This window comes from Vidua chalybeata, chromosome 10 (assembly GCF_026979565.1).
Source record: "Vidua chalybeata isolate OUT-0048 chromosome 10, bVidCha1 merged haplotype, whole genome shotgun sequence".
Classification (NCBI taxonomy): domain Eukaryota; kingdom Metazoa; phylum Chordata; class Aves; order Passeriformes; family Viduidae; genus Vidua; species Vidua chalybeata.
Window position 1 is genome coordinate 24,357,809 of NC_071539.1, and position 12,540 is coordinate 24,370,348.

At 46.8% G+C, this 12,540-nt stretch overlaps 1 protein-coding gene across 2 annotated transcripts in view; it reads left to right on the forward strand.

The window, feature by feature from the left end:
- Window positions 1-7,138: 7,138 nt before the first annotated feature.
- Window positions 7,139-12,540, forward strand: part of CAB39 (calcium binding protein 39) — a 39,717-nt gene continuing 34,315 nt past the window's right edge. Inside the window, exon 1 of one of the 2 annotated variants that reach the window (XM_053951929.1) lies at window positions 7,139-7,230. The gene's annotated coding sequence lies outside the window, so the exon portion shown is untranslated. Of the gene's footprint in view, window positions 7,231-8,837; window positions 8,908-12,540 lie in introns of those variants that run through there. The other variant, XM_053951930.1, reaches the window with a different exon arrangement.

Sequence of the window (12,540 nt, forward strand, 5' to 3'; positions counted from 1 at the left end):
GACACCTTGTCAGCAGGAATGGGGCAAGCAGGCCAGCCACGGGCTGTGCTCTGCAGGAGGAGTGACCTGCGTGCTGTCCTGGGCCCTTTGACTGCCCAGGGGGGCACTGCCCTCACCAGCAGCATTCCCGACCTGCTGCCCGCTTCTGTTGCTGCAGGGCTGGGATTGCAGCACCCAAGGAAGTGGGGAAACACTCACTTGGGTGTTTGGCACTCTGTGGTTCTGTCTTGGCACAACCTGACTGCTACTGTGACAGTGGAACACAGGAGGGTTTAGGAGGGGAAGGCATGAGCTGCAGGGTCTCTGGTCTGTGTGAGCCAAGTCCATCCTGGATTCTCTATGAAGCCTCATGGTGTTCTCTAAGATTTTCTTTTAATCTCTATTTTTGTAATTAATTTCTTACCAATTAAAGCAAAAGGTTTTATACTATTTTGTTTTTGTTCATGAATACTGCCTGCTTTAAACCAACTCTCCTCTTCAATTTCTTTACTTCCCCCCCGCCCCCCCCTTTCAGGTATATCTAGAAGACAGTCCTTTATTACAGGGATGAGCATTTCTTATTGCTGTGGAGTACCCAAAAGGTGTACGAAGTGCTGCTAGTTCTTGGGGCACAGTCACCTTGGGGTAGGAAAACCATGGCCCTGCCAACATGTAGAGCAACCAGGAGCTGTGAGAAGGTGGGTGCTGCTCTGTGGGCTGGTATGGGAAGAAGAAAAGCAGAGTTTGCACTTGTTTTGGCTCCTCCATAACGAGGCTGTTAAAATAATAACAAAAGCCCCACTGCCACAACCCTTTTTTTCTTGCTTGTTGATTTTTAACATTAGGAGCTGTGCCTTGGGTTTGCTCTGTCAAAAAGCAAAAGAGGCCACAAGACAGATGAGTTCCCCAAGGAGTTTTCCAGAATAATACCTGTGATCAGCTGGGTGTCTTGTTGTGTTTCAAAGATGATGTTTCATCCCTCAGGTTGTGTTTCAAAGATGATGTTTCATCCCCTCTTTTTGTGTTTCAAAGATGATGTTTCACACCCTCTCCCCATTCCAGGTGTGTCTGTACACACATGTGTACACACATGTACTCACACCTGCACACAGACAATATGCAGAAGATACAGTTTTGTAGCCCTTTTCCAAAGCAGTGCCTGCCTTTGAAGGTTGGGACAGCAGAGCTCTGGAGTTCTCTCCTCATTGGGAGCCAGTGGTCCCATCAGGAGCAGGAGGAGAGGCGCAGAGGAGCGTTAGAGAGTCTCAGGAAAGGTTGTACATGTATTTGCTGGTGTTGTCAAGTGACGTGGCAAGGGCTCCTGTGCTAGCTGAGCCTGAATCAATCTGAAGGGCAGCACTAACCCCGTGCCCCTCACAAGTTTCTGCTGTAAGAGCTAATTAATTAGTTTCTGCAAAGCCCTTTGAAGGGGTAAAGGGATAAGCAAGTGCACAGCAGTGTTATCCAGAGGCTGTGAGCTTCAAAGTTTAACAGGCACTACTTAAATATGAACCCAGTTAGTCACCTTGTCATTTCTTTAAAATGTAAAAGAACAGGGAAAGCATCTAAAAATAATCACCCAACAGTCATTTTCAGCAGTGTTCACAGCCTTGTGTCCTTCTGCATGATTTGGGATTCTTACTGTATTTGCTTCCAGTTCTATTGAATTAATGGCTGTATTTGACTGCTTTTTTTGTGTATGGTGTTTTGTTTTTTGTTTTTAGCTCAGGAAGTACATTTTACAGTAGTGCTGTTTCTTGGGGTGACTTCTTTTACTTCCTTTCATGTTTACAGTGCTGATGAAAACCTGGTTTTGGCTTTAGTAGTAGATCCTCCCTGGAATGGATGTTGTGCTTTACAGATAACTTTCAATTGTTCCACAGTAATAAAAAGTTTATTAAAATTACTGGCTCTCCAGGAAAGGGATTTGCACCTGATTTTTTTTTCTATGATTTTCCAGGTAATTATTTTCTCTTTTCTGACAATGTTTACATGCTAACTCTTAGTCCTTGTAGTTTGCTATAATGTTTTTAAAATGTGTTCTAATTCTGAAATGGAACCTTGAATTAAAGATTAAATAATGGAATCTCCAGGAGGAAAAAACCTCCTAACTGATATGAAAGGCAATTACATTTAATTGTGTTTTCTACTGTAAATAGGATTTTGGGGGTGTAAGTCCGCTCATTGTGTAATAATTGAATGAACTGAAAGGTAAAAAAACTTTCACCCACAGATGTTTCTTTGAGAAAAGCTTTAGGAGTCTGCAGTGAATGTCTCCAGGCAGTAATGGGTGAAATGCAGTTTCAGGAACTGTCAGAGGCACTTGTGAAACCTAGTGATTAAATTCAGCCACTGCAGCTTGGTTCAAAGTCCTTGGAAAGGCTCAGGATTCTTCTTCTGCTGAACTTTAAACAGAAAAAATTCAGCATAACTGCAGTTGTCCCTACTTCTAATATTTCAGCCCTGAAGCACCTTGTCAGGAGCCAGGAACATGGGCTCTGCTCTGGGAATCACACCAGTCCATGCCCAGTTAAAGCATCTCCTGGGTGTTGGTTCTGTTCTCCCCTGCTCGCGTGTTCCTCCAGGCAGCTGCCAAGAGGAGCCAGAGTATTTTTTGAGATGATCTGTGTCAGAAGGCCATGGACATCTGGAGCCCCTCCATCCCATGGCGTGGGTGACACACCCACAGCACCAGAGTTACCTCAGGGCTCCCTGCCTGCTCCCAGCACAGCTGGAGCTCTGTACAAACGGGGCTCCTGCTGGACACCTGTGACACCTGTGTGACACAGCTCCAGCTGTGACACCACCAGTAAAACTTTGGGCAGTGACACCCCAAAGTGTGTGGCCGGCTGCAAGGGCTGGGGGCACGCTGTGAGGGATACACTGTGTGGGACACGCTGTAAGGGACAGGCTATGTGGGACATGCTGTGAAGGACACGCTGTGTGGGACACGCTGTGTGGGACACTCTGTGTGGGACACTGTGTGTGACACTTTGTGTGTGACACTGTGTGGGACACTCTGTGTGTGACACTGCGTGTGACACTGTGTGTGATACTGTGTGGGACACTCTGTGTGGGACACACTGCGTGGGACACGCTGTGTGTGACACTCTGTGTGTGACACTGTGTGGGACATTCTGTGTGGGACACTGTGTGGGACACTGTGTGTGGGACACTCTGTGTGTGACACTGCGTGGGACACTCTGTGTGGGACACTGCGTGGGACACTCTGTGTGGGACACTCTGTGTGGGACACTGTGTGTGACACTCTGTGTGGGACACTCTGTGTGGGACACTGTGTGGGACACTCTGTGTGGGACACTCTGTGTGGGACACTGTGTGGGACACTCTGTGTGTGACACTGCGTGGGACACTCTGTGTGTGACACTCTGTGTATGACACTGCGTGGGACATGCTGTGTGGGACACTCTGTGTGGGACACTGTGTGGGACACTCTGTGTGTGACACTGCGTGGGACACTCTGTGTGTGACACTGCGTCGGACACTGTGTGTGAAACTCTGTGTGGGACACTCTGTGTGGGACACTGTGTGGGACACTCTGTGTGTGACACTGCGTGGGACACACTGCGTGGGACATGCTGTGTGTGACACTGCATGGGACACTCTGTGTGTGACACTCTGTGTGGGACACTGTGTGGGACACTCTGTGTGTGACACTGCATGGGACACGCTGTGTGGGACATGCTGTGTGTGACACTGCGTGGGACACTCTGTGTGTGACACTGCGTCGGACACTGTGTGTGAAACTCTGTGTGGGACACTGTGTGGGACACTCTGTGTGTGACACTGCGTGGGACACTCTGTGTGTGACACTCTGTGTGGGACACTGTGTGTGACACTCTGTGTGGGACACTGTGTGTGACACTCTGTGTGGGACACTGTGTGGGACACTCTGTGTGTGACACTGCGTGGGACACTCTGTGTGGGACACTGTGTGGGACACTCTGTGTGGGACACTGCGTGGGACACACTGCGTGGGACATGCTGTGTGTGACACTGCGTGGGACACTCTGTGTGTGACACTCTGTGTGGGACACTGTGTGGGACACTCTGTGTGGGACACTGCGTGGGACACGCTGTGTGGGACACACTGCGTGGGGCACAAGAGGCACTCAGGGCCTGCATGGGACGTGAGGGGCACTCGGGGCTGGCTGCCAGCAGGACAGTGGCGACAGGAGGGGAAGGCACGAGGGGAAAGGGCACATGTGTGCCATGGAAAAGAGAAGATAGAGGAGGAAATGGCTACAGGGTCTTGTGGAGAGCCGAGGGCAGCCGGCCCCGCAGAGCTGCCGTGGCACTCCAGGAGAGAATGGCTGCCCTGCGCGAGGTAAGGGCTGAGAGGAGAAAAGAGGGCAGCAAAATTGAGCTGCTTGAAGGAGGGGTAATTTCACAGGCTGACATATTGTTTTTCTGCAGTTTTGCTGGTTTTTGGTGTGGGATGATGATGGGAGGAGTTAGAGCTGGGCTGTAGGGTTCCCTGGGCCTCCCACCAGCAGCAGAAGCCGCAGGATCCCATTCAGCTCTGTCCTTCATAAGCAAAGCACCTGCATGCTTGCCTTTCTAAATACCTTTTTTTTTCCCCACTGAAGTTACTTGGATTTTTTTAATGTGTACTCACTACCTAACTTGCAATTAATTAATTCACAATGGATCTCTCAGTAATGGCTGTGAATTAGCGACTCATTAGTGTTCAAGGAGCTCTCTCACATGCTGTATTTAATCCCTGCTTCTAAGAGTTTAGGAAAATCATGCTCTCTCTGCTCAGGGATTTCTCTGCAGTGTGCAGGGATGGCAATTGCACTGAACCCATTTCTGGTGTGATCTCTTTTCCAATGGTCATTTGTAAAGCAGTAGTGTCTATTCTCCAGGAGCTGATATTGAATCCCTTCAACAGTGCTCACCTTTAGCTCCTTCTCCTCTCTCCTCAGTACCCTGATTATTATGTTTAAACTTGAATGGTTTTAGCCTAAGTATGGGTTAACCATTTGAACTCAGATATACACACCCTTTCCATGCTGGCTTTGAAATCAACTGTTCCCAGCTCACAAGTGGGATATATGAACTGCCAAAATTTTGCTGACCACATGCCATGAGTCGAGGTCCCATCACCTTGCACAGGCACCACGACCCCTCCTGCTTCAGGTCCAGTGCTGCTGCATCTCTTACATCTTCCTACAACACCAAGTAAATATTTGAGGTAGAGATAAATAATATAAGAGGTAAATATAATAAATATCAGGAATAAATGTAATAAATATTAGGAATACATATAATAAATACTAATAAATAAATAGGAGGTAGATATAAATAAATGCTACGCATGCACACACACTTGTTTACATGCCCATGTCCTGTCCCCTGGGGTGCTGAGCATGGCAGGATTGGCTGGGCAGCGCCCCGCGGCCCCAGCATGGTGCCAGGCTGGACCTGGAGCCCGCGGTACCTGTCCAGGGCAGTATCCTGTGGAACCAGTGCTGCTGCTCCAGCCGCCCAGTCCCACCACCCAGTGCCTGCCCCTCTGTGCTCCCCTGCTGTCGAATGCTGGGGTGGCTGCAAGTGTGCTCAGATGCATTTTTCCATGTCTGAGCTGTAGCACACAGCTGGTGAAGACTCCCCAAGAGGTCAAGAGGCAGCTCTGCCCACCGACATCTGAGGTTCGCCAGCCAGGGATCTGTGAAGTGTGGAGTTCAGAGCAGCTGAACTGCACTGCTGCAGAACACTGAGAAACCCAACCCAAACCCTCCCCAGCACTGAGACAGGGAAGTGCAGCAGAGGGATGTGGATGTAATCAAGATGAAGCTGAAGATAGGAGCTGTCGGCTCACTAGAAGCTTGTGGACATTTTGGGAAAGCAGGTCCCACATGGCTGCATGCCGGTGCTGCATCAGATCTCCTGGAGCCAGGTTTCACCTTGTGGCTTGTAAGAAATTCATGACTTGTGCCATTAAAAATGTATTTTCTGCTTTAAATGTATTATATCGCACTAATGGACAATATCAACTTGATCTATGCTGGGAGAGGTGTGGGCTTTTCTCCATCCAAGCTAACTTGCATTTGCCACAGTGCCAGTAATAGATGAGTATTACGTACAGGGACAGAAAACCACTCTGGAGTCCTTCCATGCCATGCTGGGGACTGCAGAAAACCTCCAGGCTGTAAATCACCAGCACCTGATGCATCAGGACAATCAGACCGTGTGCAAGGCACTATGCTGAGTTCCAACCCCACACTGAAGCCCTGAGGGTCATGGCATGGAAAAGAAGTTTTGTGACACTACAGAAGGTGTAAAGGGTCTGCAAAAGGGCAGGGCAGAGGGGGGTAAAAATGATGAAAAGAATGGTAAGTACAAATAACAAATGAACAAATACCAATAAATAAAATGTAAATAGTAATTACAAAGGCAGTTAACTACTAATAAAGAATAAAGGAATAAATTGCACCTCGAGTTCTGTGTGCAAGTTTGGGTCCCTCACTTTAAAAAGGACATTGAGGTGCTGGAGCGTGTCCTGCGAAGGGCACCAAGGCTTGTGAGAGGTTTGGAGAGGTTTAGAACACTTGTCTTATGAGGAGTGGCTGAGGGAGCTGGGGTTGTTCAGTCTCCAGGAGCTCAGGAGGGACCTCCTTGCTCTGTACAACTCCCTGGCAGGAGGCTGTAGGGAGATGAGGCCAGTCTCTTCTGCCACATCTGCAGTGAGAGGACCAGAGGAAATGGCTTTAAGCTGAGGCGGGAGAATCTGATTAAATATTATAAACATATTTTTCCCTGTTCAGGAGGCCAGGCATCAGAACAGGTTGCCAGGGAAGTGGTGGAGTGCCCACCCTGGAGGTGCTCAACAGGCGTCTACACCTGGGGCTGGGTGATGTGGTTTAGTGGCTTAGGGGTGCAGTGGCAGTGCGTGGATGGTTGGACCGGATGATCTGAAAGGTCTCTTCCAACCCTGGTGGCTCTGTGACACCAATAATGACCAAAAGCACCGTGAACAATAAAACGAGGAAATGACCAAAACGTGAGGCGGGCTCGGCAGCGCTCTCGGTCCTCCGCGGCGGCAGGGGGCGCTGCGGCGCCGCGGCGCGGACGGAAGCGCGGGCGGGAGGGCCGGGCCGGTGCGACGCCGTGAGCGCGGGGCGGGGGGGACGGGCCGGGCGAGCCGGGGCCGCGCCGCCTCTGCCGCAGCCGCAGCGCCGGAGCCGAGAGCCGCCAGCGGGCGGGCGGGGCCCGCCGGACGCACAGGTACTGGGGCAGCCGGGGCTGCGGGGAGGCGAAAGCCGTGGGCATTGTCCGGCGTGGGGCCGGGCCGTGCCCTGCGGGCCGCGGGTAGCGCGGCCCGGCCGGTGCCCGCCGCGCTCCGGGCCCGTTTGTCCGCTCGGCGCCGGGAAGGACCGGCCGAGTCCCGCCGGGCTGGGCAGAGGGCAGGTCCGCGGATAGCAGCCGCTGCTCCGGGGGTGCCGTGCGGCACAGCCGGGCAGCCCGAGGGGAAGGGCACGGCCGGGGCTGCACTTCCCGTGCGGCAGCGCCCCGGTCCCCGAGCTGCTCAAACATCGGGCCGGGGAACGATCAACGCAAAGCCGCGGACGGCTCGGCCCGGAGCGAACCGCAGCGCTCGGGCCGCTCCCGAGGAGGGCGGAGGGGCAGCGCCTGTCCCGTCCCAGGGCCGGCCGGGCCGGGGGCGCTGCCGGCGACCACCGCTCTTTGTTCCGGCCCTGGCCGCTCGGAGCAGCCGGAGGTGCGGGGCCGGCACTGCCTTACGCGGCCTCTCGGGGTCCGGCTCCGGGGCCTCTTCCTACAATTGTTGTTCCTGCGGGTAGCCCCGATAGGCCTCCGCAGCAGTAGCTGTGCGGGAGCGCTGCTCAGAGCCTGTTTTCTTTGCAGACTGCTCCACAGACAGCTAACGCAGCGTGATCTCTTTGCTCCGTAGGATAAGAAAAGTTTTATCATTGTTTTTTTTTTCCCTGCAAATCGGTGGAATGCCGCCGGTACTGAAACTAGGATGTATCCGGTTTTGGTATTTTAAATTTTTTTAAAATTTTAATTTCTGGTGAGGGATCGTGTAGGTGCCCAGGATTTATTTAAAACCTATATGCTGTCTTGTGGGAATGGTGTGATTTAATTTGCATGATGAGTCAAAGATTAAATTACATGACCTAGGCTCTTCAGTTTCAGTAAGGCAAATAACAATGCGTGGAAGAACAGTTTCAGTGTAGATCAGAAATTAAATTTGATTAACATCAAAATGTTGTAAAGTTTTGTCTGCACGTGGGTTTTTTTTTTAAACTTACCTGTCAGAAACTCTTAATTCAAGATCCTTAGCAGTGTGGTTTATCAGGAAGTGTGTCTTCCTTTTTAACACCTAGAGCTCATGTAGTCAGAGGAAATTTAACATCCTGAGCTTGCACCTTGGTATCAAAGCTTTTAAATAATAGCTTTTTACTGTTTAAAACACTGTGTACCTTTAATTGATAGCTGTTACCTAATACCTGTTGATGTGGCACATGCCTTTAACTGCAGAAGAAGAAAAAGGCCACAAAATATTTTGTGAGGTAGAATAAGCTATTCTGGGCTCAGGAGTAAGTTGATTTTTTGTTGTTTTCAGTTGTCCTGTAGAAGTTGGCACATAAGGTGATCTGTAAGTGGCATGATGGTGCCTTGATTGGTTTCTGCCTGCCGTGGACTGGCTGTTGTAAGAATATTGTATTTCACAGTTAACTTCATGGTGTTTGTGTGGTGTGAGAAACGATTGGGTCAGCCAGCTAGGATGCACTTGTCTTAAATTTATTTGTATTTGATGTGGATCTCATTACTAGTGTAACATACCTGTTGTTGGGGCTTTCCTTGGTCAGACAGAAGCACCTTGGGACAGGAGGAGGTCGTGCCTGGTGGTGTTGGGACCAAGCAGGATAGTCATAGAATGTGAGTTTGTAAATATGGACTAGCATGCTGCTGAGTTTCTCTGAATGCTGATAGCATCGATTTTTTTCTCTTAAGTTTAATGACATTCTCTTCTTTATGTTGACACAAAGTTCTGAAATTTTGATGTGTTTTGTGTGCATTGCGTAAAACAGAATTTATATTTGTAAAAATATGTGTTTACAAATAAAAGCAGTGGTTGAGTAATACTTTGTGACAGTATGTCTTTGAGAGATAATTATACTCTTTGGGTATTATCAAGCCCAGACAAATGTATATTCCCAGTGGGGCGTGATAATATTAAAACTGCGCCTCTTGGAATTCCTTGATTGGCTTACTCAGGAGGGAATGGTGTCTATTTTTTGCATTCTGTCGTGTAGCTCTTATTAATTAATGGCTGGTAGTTGAATGAGACTTGACTGTTGCCTGTATGTGCTGCACTTCCTAAGGTTTTTTATGGCATTTTGGTGAATATGAGAATTACTGGCCAGTGTCTTCCCTTCTGAATAATTTCTTTGTTCAGTTTTTGCGGATTTTTTACATTAATTGTTTGCAGCCTATTTTTTTGTGTAAAATACTTCTGAAAGCTGATAATCTCTGTATGTGCTTTAGAGGCTTTAGACACTTGCTAAAATAATGCTTTTTTGTGGAGTTTCAGAAATAGCTGGTGCTGCTTGGAAGCAGGGGGCAGGAAGAAGCCTGGTGGCCTTTTGAATTCCCTTCTGGCCCTGCTTTTCTGTACTTGTGACACTGTGTAATATGGTTTAATTACAAGAGCAGCTATTAAAGTATGATTATCTTAGTCTAATTGGAGGCATCTTGCAGTTACCTATCAAAAATAAGATTTGACTCATCTGCTCCTTCAAAATTAATAGTTCCATAACAGCCTGCAGCTATTTATGTAAATAATGTGCAAAGCAAAAATGTGAGTTGAATGTTTTTCAAACATTATCACTTCTGCATTGTACAGTTGAAATTTTGTATGTTTAACTCTCTCTGCCCATGTTTTCTCTCAATACCATGCTTCTGGCACCACGAGGTGCAGAGGTGTGAGCCAAAGGGAAGCTGCATGTCTGCAGTGAGAAGGTGAAACTTTATGCCGAAATCCTCCCCACCCCCCAAGTGCAAACACAAAGGTTAAATTAGAAGATGAGGCTGTCTTGAATTATTTTAAAGGACTTGAGCTGGGCTGTTAAATGCACGATCAGGAGTACCTAAGGCTTACACTGGTGTCATGTGAGTTTGGGCTTTCTTTAGCCTGAGCAGAGTTATGTGCTTTCCTTATTGCACCTTGTGATAAAATAACACATTTGTTTGCCCCTATTTAAATACTCCTTATAAAGGCTTGAATTCAGGATTGATCCAAGCTCGAAGCAGTCAAAATTCAGTGTGTTTACAGGAATAACTGTGGTTGTTCCTCAACAGCCTTCGTGGCCTCTTTTTTTCAGACAGTGTTAATTTAGGAAGTAAATGGCTTAGGTTTAAATAAACAACTGCAATTTGCTTTCTAACTCCTTTGGTCTGAGCATTCTAGCTATGCTTGATTTAATCAAAAGACACTACAAAAAGTTCCTGACTGTTGGCTTCAAATTCGGTAAAAGGAAGCAAATATTAACAATATGCACAAGGGCATAAAATTCTGGGGGATATTACTGAATGTTGTAGCTAATCTTTCTGTTTATTGAAATTCTGCTACTTGTAGTTAAATTCCAAGTTCCTTTCTAAAGATCCATTTCCTCTGTAATCCTTCCCTCCCCTTCAAACACTCAGAGAATTCTTCACCAGAAAGTTAAATATAGCAAGACGGTTCAAAATCTGGCAAGGTATAATTAGTAGAGAACTGTAGTATTAGTGTAAGATGTTTTTCTAAGTTCACAAACATCTTTGGATGAAGGTATTTTTGAGTTACTACATAGATGTTTAAAACATTGGATATTTTAAAACATTCTGGTATACTGCCAAGTGTGGGAAATGGCTGCATCAGTGAAAAATTACTCTGTGCTGCTTTTGATCCTTGCCCTGTTGTGTATTTTTTAAGTCAGTCTTTATTGATAACAAATTGTTTTTTCTGACTAAGAGAATGTAACAAATTGTTTTAACTGCAAACCCTGCAAGATTTGAAACATGAGACTTAAAAATAGCTAAGATAGAACTTGGCTATAAATTAAAGAGAATTAATTTGTCAGCTTTTCAGGGAGTTGAATGTATGTGACTGTGAGAACAGTACTTATGTTCAGTCACTCATGTGTGAAATGCCTTATCTCCTTTGAAGTTTATCTGTGTTAAAACACAGAATGAAAAAATGGAGAAGTGTTTCCAGAAATGTGGAATGCGTGATCTTTTTCTGGCTGCTGAAGCTGCCCAGGCAAACAGCTTGACATCTCAAGAAACACCTTTCTGAATAGCTTTCATTGTTTTATTTACTGACTTTTGAGTGAAGCATGGCAGTGCATAGATTTGGGAGGAAAGGCTGCTGCACAGAGTTGTAGAAGGTCCCTCTGACACCCCAGCTGGCTTTTGCAGCCAGTGTTGCTTCGACTGTGCAACTTTCTCTGTCGTTTTTTCTTTACCTTCTGGCCAAGTGTACCTGGGAAGCTCCTCATGGGTAGATATATTTTTCAAAATATTCATTCAGAGCCACAGCAGCTTCTCAGCTCATCTGCTGAGGAGCTTGCTTTGAGAAAAAGTCTGTAGACACCGAGTTGTGAGTGACAGCCTGTATGGAGTGGTAGATGTGTTTGCTGATCACACCCATTCAGAGCATCCTGCTGCAGTGGAGCTCTGAGCTCTTCCCCTGGCTAAGCAGTTTCAGGAGGTTTTGCTACACTTGTAGAAATGAGGCAAACGTTATTGGTCATTATATTTTACTTTTGACTGTTACATGTGAAGATACTGCTCTGGCAGATGATACTCCTTTTAAGAGATATCAGAAAATTTAATTTTTTTTGTTTTGTTTTGATGTATTGCAATAATTTATAAAATAAACCACTAAATTAACTATCACATAACATTATGGCTTTATTGAATATCATGTACAGACAAAAAATAAGCACAAGTAAAGTCTGTTCACAGAGATGCAAAATTTTAGCAAAGAAAATGTGAGGGTTTTATTGTAAAAGAGACCTTAGTGATGCAGACATGCACTGAGTGTAACACAGGGATGCCTGAGAAGTCTCGCTCCCACACGATTTATGAATGCCTGGCTCTTCTAACCTGTCACACCTGCTATTCAAGTCCCAGGTTTCTTCTGACTGGAGTTTGGTAGTAATGGAGAAATTTCTCAGGAGAATTTAAAGAGATAACCTTGGAGGAGGTCACTTGAGGCATGATTCTTGATAAAGACTTTGTATATGCTTGGTACTATATTCGACAAATGTTGAGAAAGCAAAGTTAATCTCTCAAAATTTAGCACATATCCCAAACCTTGCTTTGCTGATACTGATTTGGTACAAAAACCTTATGTGGTTGTTTCCAGGTTTTTTCAGCTCGGTGCACATAACATCCTTTGAATGTACTTTTTTAGTAGCAGTGTATTTGTTTTTTTGCTTTACTGCAAAAGAAGACAGGAGGATCCAGGTCCTTGGGGGTTTTTCTTTGGTTCACAGATACTCAGGACAGTACATTTCAGAGTGTTCT